This window comes from Pristiophorus japonicus, chromosome 9 (assembly GCF_044704955.1).
Source record: "Pristiophorus japonicus isolate sPriJap1 chromosome 9, sPriJap1.hap1, whole genome shotgun sequence".
In the NCBI taxonomy this organism is placed as follows: Eukaryota; Metazoa; Chordata; class Chondrichthyes; family Pristiophoridae; genus Pristiophorus; species Pristiophorus japonicus.
This window is the reverse complement of record NC_091985.1, coordinates 60,795,746-60,819,257: the sequence shown is the minus strand read 5'-3', so window position 1 is coordinate 60,819,257 and position 23,512 is coordinate 60,795,746.

The following is a 23,512-nucleotide window of genomic DNA, read 5'->3' as shown; positions in this document are numbered from 1 at the left end:
ACATCAGCACACTACGCCCAATCCCATGTGCTTTAACTTTGCACATTAATCTCTTGTGTGGGATCTTGTCAACTTTCACCACATCAATTGGTTCTCCCTTGTCCACTCTACTGGAAACATCCTCAAAAAATTCCAGAAGATTTATCAAGCATGATTTCCCTTTCACAAATCCATGCTGACTTGGACCTATCATGTCACCTCTTTCCAAATGCGCTGCTATGACATCCTTAATAATTGATTCCATCATTTTACCCACTACCGATGTCAGGCTGACCGGTCTATAATTCCCTGTTTACTCCCTCCTTTTTTAAAAAGTGGGGTTACATTGGATACCCTCCACTCAATAGGAACTGATCCACAGTCTATGGAATGTTGGAAAATGACTGTCAATGCATCCGCTATTTCCAAGGCCACCTCCTTAAGTACTCTGCGATGCAGTCCATCAGGCCCTGGGGATTTATCGGCCTTCAATCCCATCAATTTCCCTAGCATAATTTCCTGACTAATAAGGATTTCCCTCAGTTCCTCCTTCTTACTAGACCCTCTGACACTTTTTATATCCGGAAGGTTGTTTGTGTCCTCCTTAGTGAATACCGAACCAAAGTACTTGTTCAATTGGTCTGCCATTTCTTTGTTACCCGTTATGACTTCCCCTGATTCTGACTGCAGGGGACCTACGTTTGTCTTTACTAACCTTTTTCTCTTTACGTATCTATAGAAGCTTTTGCAGTTTGTCTTAATGTTCCCTGCAAGCTTCCTCTTGTACTCTATTTTCCCTGTCTACCTCTGCTGAGTTCTAAATTTCTCCCAGTCCCTGTGTTCGCTGCTATTTCTGGCCAATTTGTATGCCACTTCCTTGGCTTTAATACTATCCCTGATTTCCCTTGATAGCCACGGTTGAGCCATCTTCCCTTTTTTATTTTTAAGCCAGACAGGGATGTACAATTGTTGTAGTTCATCCATGCGGTCTCTAAATGTCTGCCATTGCCCATCCACTGTCAACACCTTAAGTATCATTCGCCAATCTATCCTAGCCAATTCACGCCTCATACCTTCAAAGTTACCCTTCTTTAAGTTCTGGACCATGATCTCTGAATTAACTGTTTCATTCTCCATCCTAATGTAGAATTCCACTATATTATGGTCACTCTTCCCCAAGGGGCCTCGCACAACGAGATTGCTAATTAATCCTCTCTCATTACACAACACCCAGTCTAAGATGGCCTCCCCCCTAGTTGGTTTCTCGACATATTGGTCTAGAAAACCATCCCTTATGCACTCCAGGAAATCCTCCTCCACCGTATTGCTTCCAGTTTATTTAGCCCAATCTATATGCATATTAAAGTCACCCATGATAACTGCTGCACCTTTATTACATGCACCCCTAATTTCCTGTTTGATGCCCTCCACAACATCACTACTACTGTTTGGAGGTCTATACCCAACTCCCACTAATGTTTTTTGCCCTTTGGTGTTCTGCAGCTCTACACATATAGATTTCACATCATCCAAGCTAATGTCCTTCCTAACTATTGCATCAATCTCCTCATTAACCAGCAATGCTACCCCACTTCCTTTTCCTTTTATTCTATCCTTCCTGAATGTTGAATACCCTTGGATGTTGAGTTCCCAGTACTGATCATCCTGGAGCCACGTCTCTGTAATCCCAATCACATCATATCTGTTAACATCTATTTACACAGTTAATTCATCCACCTTATTATGGATACTCTTTGCATTAAGATACAAAGCCTTCAGACATAACGCTCTCACGTAGGGTGAAAGCATCATGGATGCTACCTAGGTATTTGGCATCCACTGCCATGATCCAATGCATATCGTCGCAGACGAGCTGCACATTTAGGGTTGCAGTACTGTGGAGGAGGATTTCCTGGGATGTATTAGGTATGGTTTTCTAGATCAATATGTTGAGGAACCAACTACAGGGCTGGCCAACCTAGACTGGGTGATATGTGATGAGAAAGGACTAATTAGCAATCTTGTTGTGCGAGGCCTCTTAGGGAAGAGTGACCATAATATGGTAGAATTCTTTATTAAGATGGAGAGTGACACAGTTATTCAGAGACTAGGGTTCTGAACTTAAGGAAAGGTAACTTTGATGGTATGAGACGTGAATTGGCTAGAATAGACTGGCGAATGATACTTAAAGGGTTGATGGTGGATAGGCAATGGCAAACATTTAAAGATCACATGGATGAACTTCAACAATTGTATATCCCTGTTTGGAGTAAAAATAAAACGGGGAAGGTGGCTCAACCGTGGCTAACAAGGGAAATTAGGGATAGTGTTAAATCCAAGGAAGAGACATATAAATTGGCCAGAAAAAGCAGCAAACCTGAGGACTGGGAGAAATTTAGAATTCAGCAGAGGAGGACAAAGGGTTTAATTAGGAGGGGGAAAATAGAACATGAGAGGAAGCTTGCAGGGAACATAAAAACTGACTGCAGAAGCTTTTATAGATACGTGAAGAGAAAAAGATTAATGAAGACAAACGTAGGTTCCTTGCAGTCAGAATCAGGTGAATTTATAATGAGGAACAAAGAAATGGCAGAACAATTGAACAAATATTTTGGTTCTGTCTTCACAAAGGAAGACACAAATAACCTTCCGGAAATACTAGGGGACCGAGGGGCTAGCGAGAAGGAGGAACTGAAGGAAATCCTTATTAGTCAGGAAATTGTGTTAGGGAAATTGATGGGATTGAAGGCTGATAAATCCCCAGGGCCTGATAGTCTGCATCCCAGAGTACTTAAGGAAGTGGCCCTAGAAATAGTGGATGCATTGGTGATCATTTTCCAACTGTCTATCGACTCTGGATCAGTTCCTATGATCTGGTGGGTAGCTAATGTAACCCCACTTTTTAAAAAAGGAGGGAGAGAGAAAACAGGTAATTATAGATTGATTAGCCTGACATCAGTAGTGGGGAAATTGTTGGAATCAATTATTAAAAATGAAATAGCAGCACATTTGGAAAGCAGTGACAGGATCGGTCCAAGTCAGCATGGATTTATGAAAGGGAAATCAAGCTTGACTAATCTTCTAGAATTTTTTGAGGATGTAACTAGTAGAGTGGACAAGGGAGAACCAGTGGGTGTGGTGTATTTGGACTTTCAAATGCCTTTTGACAAGATCCCACACAAGAGATTGGTATGCAAAATTAAAGCACATGGTATTGGGGGTAATATATTGATATAGATAGAGAACTGGTTGTCAGACAGGAAGCAGAGAGTCGGGATAAACGGGTCCTTTTCAGAATGGCAGGCAGTGACTAGTGGGGTGCCGCAGGGCTCAGTGCTGGGACCCCAGCTATTTACAATATACATCAATGATTTAGATGAAGGAATTGAGAGTAATATCTCCAAGTTTGCAGATGACACTAAGCTGGGTGGTGGTGTGAGCTGTGAGGAGGATGCTAAGAGGCTGCAGGGTGACTTGGACAGGTGAGGTGAGTGGGCAAATACATGGCAGATGCCATGTAATGTGGATAAATGTGAGGTTATCCACTTTGGTGGCAAAAACATGAAGGCAGAATATTATCTGAATGGCAGCAGATTAGGAAAAGGGGAGGTGCAATGAGACCTGGGTGTCATGGTACATCAGTCATTGAAGGTTGGCATGCAGGTGCAGCAGGCGGTGAAGAAGGCAAATGGCATGTTGGCCTTCATAGCTAGGGGATTTGAGTATAGGAGCAGGGCGGTCTTGCTGCAGCTGTACAGGGCCTAGGTGAGGCCTCACCTCGAATATTGTGTTCAGTTTTGGTCCTAATCTGAGGAAGGACATTCTTGCTATTGAGGGAGTGCAGCGAAGGTTCACCAGACTGATTCCCGGGATGGCAGGACTGACATATGAGGAGAGACTGGATCGACTGAGCCTGTATTCACTGGAGTTTAGAAGAATGAGAGGGGATTTCATAGAAACATATAAAATTCTGACGGGACTGGACAGGTTAGATGCAGGAAGAATGTTCCCGATGTTGGGGGAGTCCAAGGCTCACAGTCTAAGGATAAGGGGTAAGCCCTTTAGGACCGAGATGAGGAGAATCTTCTTCACTCAGAGAGTTGTTAACCTATGGAATTCTCTTCCGCAGAGAGTTGTTGATGCCAGTTCGTTAGATATATTCAAGAGGGAGTTGGATATGGCCCTTACAGCTAAAGGGATCAAGGGGTATGGAGAGAAAGCAGGAAAGGGGTACTGAGGTGAATGACCAGCCATGATCTGATTCAATGGTGGTGCAGGCTCGGGCCGAATGGCCTACTCCTGAACCTATTTTCTATGTTCTATCTTTTCTATGAATTAACCCCTTTCCTGTTCCGATAAACTTCGCAGTCATCCAAAGGTGCTCTCAAGGCGATGTGGGTGCAGTCGATCGCACCTTCTACCTTTGGAAAGCCAGCAATTCTGGAGAACCCCACAGCCCTGTCTCGCATCGGGAAATTGATGAACGGGTTCCTTTTGGCATACAATACAGCAGTCACCTGTTGAATGCAGCAATGTGTGGCATGCTGCGAGATGCAGCACATGTCCCCAGTTGCTGCTTGAAATGAGCCAGAAGCATAGAAGGCAAGTGCTGCAGTGACCTTCACTTACACAGGTAGGGCAGTCCTCCTGTTACTTCTTGGCTGTATGTCTGCCCTGATTAACTGGCAGATCTCGGCGATTGCCTCCTTTCTAAATCACAGCCTGCGAATGCAGTCTGTCTCACTCAGGTGTAGGGATGAGCGCCTGTCCCTGTAGATTCGATCAGGGTATGGCTTCCTCCCCATTAATGCCTGAGCGATTTGGTTTCTGTGACTATGGCTTTGTGATATTATCCGTCGCCTCCATATGCCATGCATGTAAACCAACCTTACTATATGAGGCATAGTAAGATTTGAACACATAATTCTTATTCTTAACTTTGTTATTCTTGTTATTGTGAGACTTACTGAAGTGCAGCACACACACCTTTGCTAGGTGACGCCCTAGTAGAACAGACCACACCCTGGTCTGCGTGCATGCGCTACACTAAGCTCTGTCTCTATGGAGACACGATGCATAGAGATTTATGGCACTTTAATTATAGCTTGTGCCGAAATGCGTATGTTTGCTGCTGTGCCGTCTCCGATGCACAGTTCGGAGTGTATGCCGGCAGGATCGCTCTCTCGGCCGGACAGAAACACAGGAGCTCAGCGCTTGGATTCCACCTGCTCGCCCGGGCTTATTTCCAAGCTGAGCCGGGGGGTGGAATCCAAACGGCGAGCTCCTGTGCTTGTGTCCTGCCAAGGGAGCGATCCTGCTGCCGGCCAGCCAGCACTCCTCCGACCCATGCCTGGAGCTCCGTGAGCACAGATTCTGTGGTGAGTTGGAATCGCAATTTGCCCATTCTCAAAAACATTCTTTGGGAAAAATGAATTTTCCTAGTTATTTTCCGAGTTCCCTCTGCAAAAATCAACATGAATTTGTGTTTTAAATTGTCTTCTTCCCTCGCTCCAAAAACTCAGAAATATACTCCGCGCCGATTTCCTTAAGTTAACGTGGGGATTTTCTGATCAGTACTTAAGGCCCACTGTGCGCCGCCCTGAAAAAAATCGTTGTTGGCGAAAATCGGTTAAATGGCCAAAAACGGTGCAAAATCAGTTTTTCAATCAGACCTGTGCCAAAAAATCTGCCGTACAAAAAAACGTTGCTGACAGTCGCCGCCACGCACAAACTTTGAGCAAAATTGCAAAATCATGATTGCTCCAAAAAAAATCAGCCGACGCCAAAAAAATGGAGTTACTGAGAACCTGACTGCACCTACCTGGTGTGTTCTTCGAGGGACGGCAAACCCATTAAAAGGTTGGTAAAATTGTAAGTGCCAGCATTCAACTACCTTTTAACGATCTTAATGAACTGGTCCGCCGCTTGCTGTCAGCTCTGCGATTCGCACACAGTCCTGACAGGTCAGAAACTGACACGGAGACGGGTTTAGAGCGGGATACCGACCCGCTGTCAATCTCGGCCATTTTGACAGCGGGCCTGTCTCCAAACCCGCACACACAGGGCTGGGAAGATTCTGGCCTATGATTCTATTAACTGGAGATGCAAGTAAAGTGTTTATTAAAACTATTTCCATTCTTGGGATATACACTTGACAAATTTGCATTATCTATAAGAATTTGCTAATTAAAATGTAATCTGCACAAGTGAACAAGATTCCCTTCGTGTTTACAGTTAAAGTACAAAATCATTCCTGCCAGGCAACTGGTGGCTGGAGAGATAAATAGATAGATAGCTGGATGGATGGATAGTAAAGGCAGAGCGACAAAAACTGATTGCATCTTTTTAACACTTTTGGAGACGGAGATCAAATATTATTTTTGACACAGCTAAGGTATTTTGTTCTTCTGCTAATTATTTATTTTGCAGAACCATCTAAATAACTAAGCAAAGACACAGGCCTTAATTGTAACACCTCCAACGGGCGGGAGAGGGTTAAAATATCGGAATGGAGCAACCCGACCCCATTCCCAGCCACCATAATATTTACGGCAACCATTCAGGCCCTGATGAGACTAAAAGCAAAAAGAGAGAAATAACTCTTTTTAACTGCATATTTATAAAGAACTGAAAATCAATATCTAATTGAAATGTAACCACAGAAAAAGAATTGCCTCTTTAATCATCGACCCTATTGGTGTGGCCAGCTGGGAAATGGACACCCAAGTGCTATAACTTCACGTGTGTTGCCAATTCCTGTTGTAACAAATAACCTCTACAATGGGGAGACCTAACGCAGATTAGATGTCCACTTTGCGGAACAGCTCCGTTCAGTCCATGACCCCAAGCTTCCGGTCACCTGTCACTTTAATTCTCCGCTCCACTCCCACTCGGACCTCTCCGTCCTCAGCCTCCTACTCTCTTCCAACAAAGCTGAACGGAAGCTCGAGGAACAGCACCTCATTTTTCGATTAGGGACTTTACAGCCTTCTGGACTTAACACGGAGCTCAACAATTTCTGGCCATAACCTCTGACCCTACTTTTTCAGGCGGCAGCTGTTGATGATTCTGCCATTTCCATTTGCAGCATTTAACCTTTCCTGCCTTCTACCCAATCACAGACTGTCCCTTTTGTTCTTTCTTCCCCTCCCCCCTCTCCCTGCCTCTGCACCTGGTTAAAATCTGTTACATCTCTAACTTTTTCCAGTTCCGATGAAAGGTCACAGACCTGTAGCAATAACTCTGTTTCTCTCTCCACAGATGCTGCCAGACCTGCTGAGTATTTCCAGCATTTTCTGTTTTTATTTTAGATTCCAGCACCCGTAGTATTTTGCTATTGTACCAAATAACCTGTTTGCCACAGCTATTTTGCTCAATTAAACAGGATATTTTCAATGTTGAAATATTCGGCCACATCAAAATACCAGTGTGCACAACCGACAGTGAGATTCCTGTTACATTCACAACTGGATTGAAAAGTTTCATAAAATGTTGTCGTCTACAGCTTAGAAGTGATGCCCAGAATACTTACTTGTCCATACAACAGATGTGCACAAAGCAATTTGACAAGCATTAGGGAAGCATTAGAGCAGAACAGAATTGGCAGCTGGGTGGATCTCATTAGATAAGGCTCTTGCATTTTGGAGTTTTTACACTAGATATTCTCCTTGGGTTTGGCATCTCTGGCCACTTCTGTATGTGTGCCTGACCTCACATCCTCTGCAAAACAGCGCATGTCTTTTCCTGCACAGTAGGTAAATATATCAAGACCCGAAGATCGGAAAAGATGTGCTCTGGCGTATTGCACTATATCCTGCATTGCTACACAATCTCCTAGACCTAAGTAGGTGGAAGAATATTGGCACCAATTTTCTCCTCATCTTGTGCCTCCAACCACGCACGTCCGCTGCTTCTCTGCACCTGACTTGTATTTGTGGGTTTAGGGCATATGCATAGGTCCAGCACAACCCAGACACAGGCCCAACTCTTGTCATAGGCCTGCCTTCAGAATTGGGGCAGAAAGTCTGCTGCAGCAGCAGTAGTGACAACCAGTGTTCAGGTCATCTATCTGCTGTCCAAAACAGCAGCCAAAAGACCACCAAACACAAAGATCTCTGAAGAAATGACAAAGAAAAATAATTGCCACTTAGCTTTTTTTGGCCTCCACGGCCTTGCTACCTCTTCTGTGCAGCCTCTAAATGGGTGCACTGGAGGAAAATGAGACAGGAAACATTATTAGGGCCCTTCCTCCTCACTTACATGGCCATGCCTGCTTAGGGTGTAATCACTCCAAACCCTCACCCCAGGGTATCTCTGGGCAATGTAAAGAGGACAGAGACCTGGCATTACAAGTTTCCGTCTCTTTGTTCACTGCTTTACACCAAGAACCTGGGCATTCCCACTGTGCTATGGAACAGAATATCGGGCCATACATTTATCAGATCATGGCTCCAGTTACAGACAATGAATCACAGAACAGGTTAAAAAAAAACAGTAGTCATTATATATTTGCAACAATTACAAACTTTTACTAATCTCCTTGAAACATCAAAACAACCGACGCATCCCTTGTCCTAACAGTCAACATAAGGCGGAGCTTCGAAACACAGTCTTTACATGGCTAATAACTACCATGAAGTTCTCTGTTGACTTTAGACTGACCAGTAAGCTGAGCAACGAAATATAGGGGCAGATGTTCAACTGCCAGCCGTCCGTTCTTCTCGCCCGAAAAAATGAGTGACTGGCAGTTGAAACTCTGCTGGGGACCTTTGCGCTCAGTTGCTCAACTGATTCAACATTCAGGGAGGCCTTCAAGAACATAAGAATTTAAGAGATAGGAGCAGGAGTAGGCCATTTGGCCCCTCGAGCCTGCTCCGCCATTCAATAAGATCATGGCTGATCTGATCCTGGCCTCAACTCCACTTCCCTGCCCGCTCCTCTTACCCTTGACTCCCTTATCGTTAAAAAATCTGTCTATCTCCACCTTAAATATATTCAGAAACCCAGCCTCCACAGCTCTCTGGGGTAGAGAATTCCAAAGATTCACGGCCCTCTGGGAGAAGAAATTCCTCCTCATCTCCGTTTTAAATGGGTGATCTCTTATTCTGAGACTATGCCCCTAGTTCTAGATTCCCCCACGAGGGGAAACATCCTCTCTGCATCTACCCTGTCAAGTCCCCTCATAATCTTATACATTTCAATAAGATCATCTCTCATTCTTCTGAACGCCAATGAGTATAGGCCCAACCTCCTTAACCTTTCTTCATAACCTTGTTTCTTCAATGGGTGCCCGGCACTTACGCCCTTTGGTTGGAAATAATATGGCTAAGATTCTGCAGCTGGCAAATATTTGCATACCTGTTGCTCTGCAGGAAGAAGCCACAGATGCATATTAATGCATTTGACAGCCAACAGTACTTGCGGCCGAAATTGCCCACTGCTGGAAATGGGGCAGACCTACCCTGATTCAGCTGTTTTCACCACTGCAATGAATGCGGTGGCCTCTTGAGCGAAATTCTGCTCTTTGGCTTTTTTTTCAGCGGCCTGGAAATAATGGGGGCAGAAGTGAGGTGGAGAGCAGAAGTTCGCACATTAGAGGGGCAGAAGTGGGAGCGGGCGTAGTGTCCGCTGCTGTCACTCATCAGCGTAGCGCTGTTGACGTCATCGTCCTGGTGCGTCACCACCTCTCTCCCTTTCACTTAAAGGGGAGACGCTGCGAGCTCTGCGTTTATTTTAGTTAGGTCCACTGGGTCACCAGGGAGGGTTTCGGCCAGGCCAATGGCCTGGCACCCAAGAGGGGGATCCAGGCAGCCTGTTGGTGACCCGGCCGAATCCCGGGCCATAATCCCGGTCCGGCCTGGCAGTCAGCCGACAAAAAAAATAAGATGGCATCTGCAGCAGTGCGCCTTCCCCTTTAATTGTGGCCGCACTGCCATTTTGTAAACAGTGCACCAGCAGAAAAAGCTGCAACATTTTCTCTGCGGAATTTCACATTCAGGCGGGAGAACATCGGGGTGCGCACTCTGGTGCTGCACTTCGGATGGATCGGCAGCAGTGGGGCAGTAGTGGGGGGCAGCAGGTCACTACCAGGATACCGCAGGAGGGCAATTTTCAAAATGGCGGCCATTCCACAAAAATCGGCGGCCATTCCACTCCGCAGCGTGGTCGCGGTAACAGGCCTTAAGGAAAAAGGCAATTTCAGCCCCCTTATGTTTAACCCTGTGTGTAATGTGACCAGCAATAAAGAATCCAATAAATTATCCATCACAGACAAGAATGCTTCAGTTTTGTCACATCATATTGCTCACGGCAAAGTATTAATATATGTGACCTTCAATGTTTTTGTGCTACACTTTCAACTGGAATGTAACGATTCATAAAATATTGTAGCCTACTGTACTGAAGTGATGCATACATGGTTTATTTGACCATATAACAGATACGAACAAAGCAATTCACAGACATTAGAGCAGAATGAAATAGGCGGCTGGGTGGATATTAATAGATAAGGCCATAGTTTTAACTACATTCCAATTCTTCTCTTAGAAAACTCAAGACCAGTAATGATGTTGTCAATATAACCATATCTGCAAGTAGAAGCAAATGCTTTTCAAGGTGTAAAAGTAATTGCAGGGTGGTAAGGGAATTTATTCCCCCACCTGTAGTATTGATGTCAAAAATTAAAACGCTGCAACAAGATTTTTGTTAAAATGTTTAAAAGTTAATAATATTAAAAGCTTCTTTCCAACATTTCCATTGCTTCTCTGCTCCTTAAGCATGTCCAGTTCTTGTTAGGATTTGTACAAACACCAATAGGGTTCATTTGTACTTACTTAATTTAAACTGTGATGTTTAATAGAATATGAACTTATTAGAGATAAAACTTATTAAACCAATAGGACCTTTCCTGTAAGGAATAGGCTCAATGGGCTGAATGGCCTATTCCTTTTCTTTTGTAAGCAAACTGAGAAATGAGTTCCATCATGGAACAATGATTATAAACATGTCAGGCTCTTCAGTAATATATTGGGCCCAGCACATTTCTCCGGCATAACTGATTTTCCAATATGTATTTATGACAAACATTCAGTGGTTTGCGTGAATTGTAAATGATAAAATGGTAAGAAAAGTAATTCAGAATACTAATATAAATAGAAGGCAAATTAATCCTGACAGGTCCCCATTGTGTATGTTGGTGGATTTTGGGATGCTCACATGTTAATTCCAAACTGAGACAAACTGATATTATACCTGTACGGAAGACTTCTCTACAGTCTAACTGCTAAAATAAAATAGGGCAGCACTCTGCTGACGGTGCCCTGAACTTTGGGCCCCTCACTCAGGCTTCTCAAAATAATTATTTCCCAATAATCAGCTATTGATCATCATTTAATCACAGTGATTATGTCTGAATCCTTGAGTATTTAGTGTGGATGTTCTCACACAATGATGTGTTGGGTGTCAGGATCTACCAGGATGGTTAACAGCTGCAAATAGCAAACAAATCCAAAATTGATTAAAATTACTCTAGAGTATAGAACGAATTGTAAAAGTAATGAATAACCTGGAGTGACTTCAAGACTGTAATCTCTGCCAAGAGATCAAATTACATTTCTGAACTGCTTTTGTGGTTTATGATGTCATCTGAATAGCTTGATGAGATGACTTCTTTTAGTATTCATTACTTTCAGTTGTAGATAGTGCCAATCCTAACCGGTATTGAATTACAAAAATTTCAAGCAAGAATATGATGCTGACGATAATCTAGCAGGCCTCAAACAGATGTTTAGCACCATAAAACTTGTTTTGCAAATGGACTGCTACTTGCTGCCTGAAATCTAATTCTCATTAATTGTCCTCTTGTCTGAGATATATTAAATACACCTCTACAATTCTGGAGGACCTTGACCACAAAAATAAAAAGGAAAAGCAAATAAAACCTACAGAGCAGAATTGGACAAAAAAAGTTATCTACAGTAATGGAAAGACTGTGCTCACTGCCGGCCTGTACCCCATTCTAGATGTGTTGTTATTTCACGTGAAAAAACAAGTTTCAGGTGGGATCCTTCTTCAAAAAAATATTGGCCCTGAATTTGCTCAGACTTTCTTCCGCTGCGCTGCTGTAACTTAATCAGAGGTGCAGCGGAAATCTTGTTCACACACGGGTTCCTGCTGCACTTCCATTTACGTTACGACAATGAAAGAATGTCCAAGGACATTCAGGGCCAATATCTTACTTTTTAAAATACTGGCTGTTCTGTGTTTCTGATTTTGTTTCTTAACCTGTATTGCAAATAGAGTGAATGACATTGTAGATTTTATTTTGCAACAGGGATTTTGTGTTAATAAGCATTTAGAATTCACTGCATGCTTTATGTCTCCTATTGCAGCATGTTACCTATTGAATCATTCATGGTTAACTCATTTTAATCTTTCAAAACAAATAATGTAATAAGCATTGCTTAACTTTCTGCTGATCTTTTTCAGTTCCTTTTTGACATCAGCCTTCTCTGCCCCTTTGTGTAGACTGACTTTATATGCATCATGAAGCAGATGGCTCTGCATGCTACATGCGCTCTAAGTAGCAGAGGGAAAGCAGTCCACTCTACTAAATGCTATTTTACTGCTGCGAGGAAACTGAGGATATATCATTCCTGATTCAAAGATGAGCAGGAGGATTTGTTGATGAATATTGAATTAAATATTCTAGTGAATATCTATTAAAGAGAAATTAACATATTTTCCATTCTCTATGAAGATGAGAATTGTCCCTTGTTGGAATATATTGAAGTATTCATTTAAATACCCACTTTCTTCTTAAATTGCTGTGTTCTGTAATAACAGCCTTTTTACTGCAGAATGTGAAACAATAAAACAAAAGTACATTAGGGTTAGGATTCAGTCAGGGATAGATCAGGTGCATTATGGCTACAGCATCTGTGTCATGCTATTGGGAATAGTGATGCTTGTTCCAAATTCAGAAAGTCCTAAGGTATAAGACTTAAGGTAAGGGAAATCTAGAGAGCTAGTGCGATCATTTATTAATAGTGTACATTTCCCAAAATGCAGGTCTTACAGCAGATCTGACAATTCTTTCATTTCCAGGACTGGGTTTGAATGCGGCCCAGATTAATGAAATAAATAAACCTCTTCTTTCAGCTGACATGAAACTAAGATGAGTATTCCCAATCCAGTCCCTATTAAATATGGACCACAGCACAAACTGTGCGCAACTTGATCCAGATTTTGCAGCTCAAATGCCTCCAAATCAGCAACCAGGTTAGACCGAAATGGAAATAACTTGGTTATCTTACTGTGTGATTCTCCGATGCATAACCAATATTTTTAGAATAAATCTCTCTATAAAGGGAGCCCCGAACAGTGTTAAGTTTAACAAGGGAAAGGAATTGATACTGGAAACTACCTACAAGAGCTTCTAACATATCCTGATAGATAAGGGGAACATGTGACACTGGAAGTTCATTTACAATATCCTTCTCTTTTAATTGGATCAGCTACAAATCCATGAATATACAGGTGGTATGCAATCCATGAATGAATATATTCCAAGTTTATGTTAACGTCTCAGATTCAATCCATGTTTTGTTTGTACTTTGCCAATTTATACAGCCTTATATGGTCAAGGGAAATAAGATTCAAACTCGTTGGTGACCGTGATTATGGGTGACAGTGGTTGTGGATGACAAACATGGATAGTCTACACGTACGGTAGCATAGTGATTATGTTACTGGACTAGTAATCCAGAGATCTGGAGTACATGAGTTCAAGTCCATCACAGCCATTGGGGAATTTAAATTCAGTTAATTAATAAACAGGTAGTATCAGGAATGGAGACCATGGGCTCAATTTTCCCAGGTGATTTGCACTATTTTTTTGGAGCAGGCTGCTCTTTTTGGCCTAAGTTGAAAAACCAGTTTCCCCGATCAATTTGCACCAGTGTAATTCAGTTAGTTACGATTTTTTTAAGTCCATTTTTTTTTCAGCCGAAGGGGGCGTAACCAGCCACCTATGCCACTTCTGGCCATTTAGGGAAGTTTGGCCAGCTGAGAGTTACTCCAGTTCTGATTAGGCCAGCGTATGTGGCCTCTCCAGAAAAACCTTCCCTCGAGTTAAGGAAATCAGCGCGGGTAAGGAAAGCGGCGCAGCAGATGCCCGGACACAGTGAAAGAATTGAAAAACACACAGCAGCAACTTACCTCCGACCCCACCCGAAGGCTGTCCGGTCCCATTCTCAGTCCCTGGTTCACACACACAATCCAGAGAGAGAGAGAGAAAATGGGACCCCTTCGGGCAGGGTTGCAAGTTGCTGCTATGTGTCTTTCAATTCTTTTAATGTGTTGGGAGCTGGCTGTATGCTTCACTTTGCAGCCTCAGCTCACATTGTGTCCCTGGTTACCATGGCAGCCCGATCTTTTTGGCGCAGATCAAGGCTCCACCCCCAAAACTAAAGATCGGGTTAGGCCTTGCTAAAATTAAGAAATCCAATGGGGAAACTTAGAACATTTTGTTTTTGGCATACTTTTGCCCCCAAAAATCGGGCGTAACTCTTCAAGTACGGCAAAAAATTGGTTTGGGCAAAATTGAGCCCCATGAAACTACCGGATTGTTGTAATCCATTAATATCTGATTCACTAATATCTTTTAAGGAAGGAAATCTGCCGTCCTTACCTGGTCTGGCCTATTTGTGACTCCAGACCCACAGGAATGTGGCTGACTCTTAACTGCCCTCTAAAATAGACTAGCAAGCTACTCAGTTGTACCAAACCGCTGCAAAGAATAATACTGGATGGAACACCCGGCAGTGACTTAGGCACCGGACACGACAACGGCACACCCAGCCCAGTTGACTCTGCAAAGTCCTCCTCACTAGCATCTGGGGACATGTGCCAAAAGCTGTCCCAAAGATTCGTCAAGCAACAGCCTGACATAGTCATACTCAGTGAAGCATATCTTTCAACCAATGTCCCAGACTCCTCCATCACCATCCCTGGGTATATCCTGTCCCACTGGCAGCACAGACTCGCCAGAGGTGGTAGCACAGTGGTAGACAGTCAGTAGGGAGTGCCCTGGGAGTTTTCAACATTGACTCCGAACCCCATGAGGTCTCATGGCATCAGGTCCAACAAAGCAAGGAAACCTCTTTCTGATTACCACCTATCGCCCTCCCTCAGCTGAGGTACTCCTCCATGTTGAACATCACTTGGAGGTAGCAAGGAAACAGATCGTACTCTGGGTGGGGACATCAATGCCCATCATCAAGAATGGCTCGGTAGCACCACTACTGATCGAGTGGGCAAGGCTTGAAGGACATAACTGTCAGACTGGGCCTACGGCAGGTGGTGAAAGGACCAACACGAAGGAAAAACCTACTTGACCCCCTCGTTCTCACCATTCTACCTGTCGCAAATGCATCTGTCCATCACAGTACTAGCAGTACAGTCCTTGTGGAGGTGAAGTCCTGTCTTCACACTGAGGACACCCTCTGTGTTGTAAGGCACTACCACCGTGCTAAATGGGATAGATTCTGAACAAATCTAGCAGCTCAAAACTGGGCATCCATGAGGTGCTGTAAGCCATCAGTAGAAGCAGAATTGTATTCCACCATAATCTGTAACTTCATGGCCCAGCATATCATCCACTCTACCATTACCATCAAGCCAGGGGATCTGGTTCAATGAGGTGCAGAAGAGCATGCCAGGAGCAGCACCAGGTGTACCTTACGTGCTAAACAGCGGAAACAGCATGCTGTTGATAGCTAAGCGATCCCACAACAAATGGATCGGATCAAAGCTCTGCAGTCCTGCCACATCCAGTCGTGAATGGTGGTGAACAATTAAGCAACTAATGGGAGGAGGAGGCTTTATGAACATCCGCATCCACAATGATGGCAGAGCCTAGCACATGAGTTGAAAAGGCAAGGTTGAAGTATTTGCAATGACCTTCAGCCATAAGTTCTGAGTGCATGATGCATCTCGGCCTCCTCCTGAGGTCCCCACCCCACCATCACAGAAGCCAGTCTTCAAGCAATTCGATTCACTCCATGTGATATCAAGAAACGACTGGGCTCAATGGAGACAGCAATGGCTTTGGGCACCGACAACATTATGGCTGTCATGCTGAAGACTAGTGCTGCAGAAGTGGCCATGCCTCGAGCCATAAGAACATAAGCACATAAGAAATAGGAGCAAGAGTAGGCCATTTGACCCCTCGAGCCTGCTCCGTCATTAAATAAGATCATGGCTGATCTGATCATGGGCTCAGCTCCACTTCCCTGCCTGCTCCCCATAACCCTTTATTCTCTAATTGCTCCAAGATATTCCAGTACAGCTACAACATTGGCATTTACCCGACAATGTGGAAAATTGCTCAGGTATGTCCTGCTCACATAAAGCAGAACAAATCCTATCCGGCCAATTATCAGTCTACTCTCAATCATCAGCAAAGTGATGAATGGTGTCATTGATAGTACTATAAAGCAGCACTTACTCACCAATAACCTGCTCAACAATGCTCAGTTTGGGTTCCACCAGGAATACTCGGCTCCAGACTTCATTATAAACCTGGTCTAAACATGGACAAAAAAGCTGAATTCCAGAGGTGAAGTGACAGTGACTGCCCTTGACATCAAGGCAGTATTTGACCAAGTGTGGCATCAAGGAGCCCTAGTAAAACTGAAGTCAATGAGAATCAGGGGGAAACTTTCTGCTGGCTGGAGTCATAACTAGCACAAAAGGAAGATGGTTGTGGTAGTTGGAGGTCAATTATCTCAGCCCCATGACATCACTACAGGAGTTCCTCAGGACAGTATCCTAGGCCCAACCATCTTAAGCTGCTTCATCAATGACATTCCCTCCATCATAGGGTCAGAAATGGGGATGTTCGCTGATGATTGTACAATGTTCAGTTCCATTCGCAACTCCTCAGATAATGAAGCAGTCCATGCCTGCATGATACGTGGCAAGTAACATTCATGCCACACAAGTGCCAGGCGATGACTATCTCCAACAAGCGAGATTCTACCCACCAGCCCTTGACATCCAACAGCATTACCATTGCCGAAACCCCCACCATCAACATCCTGGGGTTCACCATTGACCAGAAACTTAACTGGACCAGCCACATAAATATTGTGGCTACAAGAGCCAATCAGAGGCTGGGTATACTGCAAAGAATGTCTCACCTCCTGAATCCCCAAAGCCTTTGCACCATCTACAAGGCACAAGTCAGGATTGTAATGGAATACTCTTCACTTGTCTGGATGAGTGCAGCTCCAACAACACTGATGAAGCTTGACACCATCTAGATCAAAGCAGCCCACTTGATTGGCACCCCATCCACCACCTTAAACATTCATTCCCTCCACCACCAGCGCACCGTGGCTGCAGTGTGTACCATCTACAAGATGCACTGCAGCAATTAACCAAGGCTTCTTCAACAGCATTTCCCAAACCCATGACCTCTACCACCTAGAAGGACAAGGACAGCAGGAAACACCACCACCTCCAAGTTCCCCACCATCCTGACTTGGGAATATATCGCTGTTCCTTCATCGTCACTGGATCAAACTGCACTGTGGGAGTACGTTCACCTCATGGACTGCAGCCATTTAAAATGGCAGCTCAAGGGCACCTTCTCAAGGGCAATTAGGGATGGGCGATAAATGCTGACCTTGCCAGCGATGCCCACATCCCAGGAACAAATAATAAAAAACAAGGCACATAGGGCAAGAACAGTAAAAAGAATCCTTGAGATGCCGAAGCTCAAGCCTGGACAGATCAGGAGGTGCCTGGAGAATGCATCACAAACTATGTGCAAAATATTCTTGATGGTTTAATAAACCAGAAGGCATTAGCCTAGAAATATAACATTCATTTTTTTTTGCATTAAACAAAAGCAAGGAGAAAAATAAATAAAACTGCATATAACTTTCACCATGACTAGTTTTATGCTGCAATGAAAATCTCTGAATAGTTAGGATTAATAATGACGTTCAAAAGGAAAATAAATTATTTTGAACTAAAAATGCGCTTTACAGTATCTGATAAATTGTTAATGGCTTAGATGACAATTTCTGTATGACTGACGGAAGTGACAGGAAAAGCAACTCTCCATAATCTATAAGATTCTTATTATTTTTGTCATCTGTGACATCTTTTCAACTGAGAAGTATAATATTCCATGATATAGGAGAGTTTTCAGATAGCTTGCTGCTTGTCAAAAAATTGAATTAATACTAACAGCTCAGTGTTATGTATGCAATAAAGGTTCAAACTGAGTACTGTTTAACTAAGCAAGGTACAACCTTGCTTCTGCTTTATTTTGCCCAAAGTGTCGAACTCACAAAATAGCTGGCCTTTTATACCAGAGCAGCACCATGTGCATGCTGCTCAGTAGTCTCCAGCAATGACACCATCTGGTAGCTACAAACAGCATGTACATACATGACAATACCCTCCTCTGAGATCTTATCACAGTCTTTCACAGGTTGAGACGGTCCGGTGCTTTATGCTTCTGGGTTGACTGTCTCAGTTCGATGCCGGCCTTGGGTGAATGTGCGGAGTCTGTTGTGGCTGATGGCTGGATGGCTGACTTGTTGGGGGTAGCAGTAGCCATGTCAGGAATTGTAAATCTATTGTTATTGAACAGGTCCATGATGGAAATTCCGGGTTCACTGATGACCCTTGAGTCCACTGAAGGCTGCTGGTAGGTTGGTTGGTTGTCGACGATTTCTTCGTCCGACTGCTCTGGCTCGTCTGTGTGCTTCAGCTTTGTTTGATCCATGTGTTTCCTGCAAGTTTGCCCATTCTTGAGCTTAATAACAAATACTCTGTTGCCCTGCTTGGCCATGACTGTACCAGTGATCCATTTGGGACCGTGACCATAATTCAACACATATACAGGATCATTAACAGAAATCTCGCGTCACACAGTTGCATGATCATGGTACCCTTGTTGATTCTGTCTTCTGTATTCAATATGATTACTTAAATCCGGGTGTACAAGAGATAACTTGGTCTTAAAACCTCTTTTTGTCATGAGTTCAATAGGCGAGACCTCTGTGAGTGTGTGGGGTCTTGTCCTGTAATTCAGCAGTATGCAAGACAAGCGGGTCTGCAGTGACCCTTGATAACTTGCTTTGCTTGATAACTTATACTGCCCGTTGGACGCAGGCTTGAACAGTGCTGAGCTTACATGTTTTATGCCGTTAAGTTTTACAAACTCCTGAAACTCCTGACTGGTGAAATACGACCCATTGTCGTCACCACTATGTCAGACAGACCATGTGTTGTGAATATGACATTGAGATTCTCTATGGTTGCCATGGACGTGCTGGATGACATGAATATGCATTCTATCCACTTCGAATAAGCATCCACCACCATTAAAAACATCTTGCCTAGGAAAGGACCTGCAAAATCTACATGGATTCTGGATCAAGGTTTGGATGGCCATGACCACAGACTCAGCAGCGATTCCGCTGGTGCTTTGCTGAACTGCATGCAGGTGTTGCACTGATGCACACATGCTTCCAGCTCAGAATCACTTCCTGGCCACCCCACATGGGACCTGGCGATGGCCTTCATCATCACTATACCAGGATGTGTGCTGTGCAACTCACGCACAAACTTCTCCCTCGCTTTCTTAGGCATTACAACTCGATTGCCCCACAATATGCAATCTGGTGAATAGACAGATCGTCCTTGCGATGAATGTATGGTTTGGCCTCCTTGCACATTTGCTTAGGTATGGCAGAACAATCCCCTTTGAGTAAGCAACCCTTTACCACCGATAATATCGGGTCCTGGCTGGTCCAGGTCTTAACTTGTTGAGCTATGACAGGGGTACCTTCACTCTCAAAAGCATCCATGATTAACATAAAATCTGCTGGTTGTGGCGATTCCACCTCCGGTGTGGGCAATGGCAACTGGCTCAAAGCATCGACACAATTCTCTGTGCCAGGTCTGTGGTGAATGACATAATCATAGGCAGATAATGTCAGCACCCACCTTTGGATGCGGGATGAAGTGTTTGTATTGATACCTTTGCTCTCGGAAAACAACAAAATGAGCGGCTTATGATTGGTCTCTAATTCGAACCTCAGACCGAACAGGTATTGATGCATCTTTTTAACACCGTACACACATGCTAAAGCTTCTTATTCAACCATACTGTAGGTTCTTTCTGCTTTAGACAAACTTTTGGATGCATACGCAACAGGTTGAAGTTTCCCCAACTCATTGGCTTGTTGTAACACGCAACCAATTCCATATGACGATGCGTCACAGGCCAAAACTAAACATTTACATGGGTCATAATGTACCAGCAGCTTGTTTGAGCAAAGCAGATTGGTGGCTTTCTCGAAAGCTCTGTCTTGCAATGCGCCCCACACCCAGTTGTTGCCTTTTCTCAATAACATGTGCAGTGGTTCAAGTAAGGTGCTCAGTTTAGTTGGGAAGTTACCAAAATAGTTGAGTAGACCCAGGAATGAATGCAGCTCCTTCATGTTATGCAGCTTGGGTGCATTCTGGAAGGCTTTGGTTTTCACGTCAGTAGGTCTGATGCCATCAGCGGCGATTTTCCTTCCGAGGAATTCGACCTCCTGTGCCATCAAGATGCATTTCGGTCATTTAAGTCTGAGTCCCACTCTGTCGAAATGCAGTAGGACCTCTTCCAGGTTGTTCAGATGTTCCTTGGCATCACGACCGGTGATCAGGATGTCATCTTGGAACACGGCGGTTCTGGGAATGGACTTCAGTAGACTTTCCATATTCCTCTGGAATATTGCTGCAACCGAGCGAATTCCAAATGGGCACCTGTGGTAAACAAACAGTCCTTTGTGCGTGTTAATGCACGTAAGTCTCTTCGACGTCTCGACCAACTCTTGCATCATAAATGCTGACGTCGAGTCCAGTTTTGTGAATGACTTCCCTCCGGCTAGCGTTGTAAACAAGTCATCAGCCTTCGGTAACGGGTACTGATCTTGTTTCGAAAGCCTTGTAGTCTCCACAGATTCTGACTGTGCCATCACTTTTCAGCACAGGAACAATGGGGCTGGGCCATTCATTAAATTCGACCGGTGATATGATCCCTTCACGGTGGAGTCTGTCCAGTTCAATTTCGACCTTCTTCCTCATCGTATTCGGCACTGCCCGAGTTTTATGATGCATCTGAGTCTACGTGGATCTGGACCTTGGCTTCCATGAAGTTGCTGATACTCGGTTTGAAGAGTGAGAGGAACTTGTTCACTACTTGGGCACATTATCTTCCTCCGACGACAACGCCTTTATGTCATTCCAGTTGCATCTGATTTTCTCCAACCAGCCCCTGCCGAGCAGCATTGGGCCATTGCCTGGAACAATCCATAGCGGTAACTCGTGAACCACACCATTATACGACACGTTAATTTGTGTACTGCCAATCACCTTTATCAGTTCTTTGGTGTACGTGCGCAGCTTAGTGTTAACAACCTGGGCCTCACAGTTTTAGTATCCCACAGCTTATTAAATGCCCTCTTGTTCATGATCGATTGACTCACCCCTGTGTCCAGTTCCATCGATATGGGTATCCCGTTAAACTTCAAGTTAATCAAAATTGGTTTACTCTTGGTTATGAAAGAGTACAGTTGATACACTTCCTCCTCTGGCATCTCGGATTGCGTATCTGGATCCATGCTAGTCTGGCTCTCATCCTCCATGTGGTGTGTTGCAGTTTGCTTGCTTATCTGCGGACACTTGCGCTGGAGATGTCCAACTCTCAGACAGCCTTTGCAACTATATTGCTTAAATCAGCACTGCTGGTGCCGATGATTCCCCCACAATGCCAACACGGAGAAGTCGGATACATTCCTGCTGGCAGACTTTGGGCAGCCACAGGTTTCGCGAACGCAGGCAAATAGGCCCTGCCATGTGCCGCTCTGCCGAACGCCGAATCAATCGCATTTACAGTACTTGCCGAGGTTTGGTTCTTCACCGCTATTTGCTTTAGACTCCTGTCCGTCGTCATACATGAGTGAGCAATCTGGATGGCCCTTTTTAAATCCAACTCCTCCACCGCCAGAAGTTTGCGCAGGATCACCTCGTGGTTGGTCCTGCAGCATGTCTGCCAACACCGTCCCAAACTTGCACGGTCCCGCTCGACGTCTCAGGTCGGCAACGAATTCTACCGTGCTTTGGCCCTCCAATCGAACGTGTGCATAAAACCTGTCTCTCGAGATGATGATGCCGTCATCTGGCTTAAAGTACTCCCGTACCAATGTACACAACTCCTCATGTTTTTTTTCTGTTGGATCACTAGGCATGGGTAGATTCTTTATCAGACCGTAGATCTTTGAACCGCACACAGTGAGGAGCACGGCCCGGCGCCGATCTACATCGTTGGCCCTCTCCATTTTGTTGGCCACGAAGTACTGGTTCAAACGGCTCACAAAGTCTGCCCAATCTTCTCCCTCCACGAATTGCTCTAAAAATCCAATCATGCTCATTTTGCAAACAATGGTTCTTGTATTCTCGTCGCCAAATGTTATGTATGCAATAAAGGTTCAAACTGAGTACTGTTTAACTAAGCAAGGTACAACCTTGGCTCTGCTTTATTTTGGCCCAAAGTGTATGACTCACAAAATGGCTGGCCTTTTATACCAGAGCAGCCCCATGTGCATGCTGCTCAGTGGCCTCCAGCAATGACACCATCTGCTAGCTACAAACAGCACGTACATACATAACACTCAGATAACATAAGAACAGAAGAACATAAGAAATAGGAACAGGAGTAGGCCATACAGCCTCTCGAGCCTGCTCCACCGTTCAATAAGATCATGGCTGCTCTGATCATGGACTCAGCTCCACTTCCCCGCCTGCTCCCCATAACCCCTTATCCCCTTATCATTTAAGAAACTGTCTATTTCTGTCTTAAATTTATTCAATGTCCCAGCTTCCACAGCTCTCTGAGGCAGCAAATTCCACAGATTTACAATCCTCTGAGAGAAGACATTTTTCCTCATCTCTGTTTTAAATGGGTGGCCCCTTATTCTAAGATCATGCCCTCTAGTTCTAGTCTCCCCCATCAGTGGAAACATCCTCTCTGCATCCACTTTGTCGAGGCCCCTCGTAATCTTATACGTTTCGATAAGATCACTGTCATGTATGTAACAACACTGCAATACTGTATATACGTAAGAAATGCACACCTTGACCACAGGGGGTGAACTTGTGGGAGACACTCCTCACCTGGTCACCCAGGTATATAAAGGGAGGTCCCATGCAGGGTCATCACTTCTTGGTCCTGTGAATAAAGATTCATGTCATGGAGTGACCTTGTCCATAGAATGTGCCTCATGTGGATTTGTGGTATTGTGTAAGGACTTTACATTGGCGACGAGAAACTGGAATCAACGTCCCACGAGAATGGCCACCGGCAGCACAGATAAACGGTACTATGTTGGTGAGTACTGGGACGATTTCATTGAGAGGCTCCAGCAGAACTTTGTCACGAAGGACTGGCTGGGAGACACAGCGG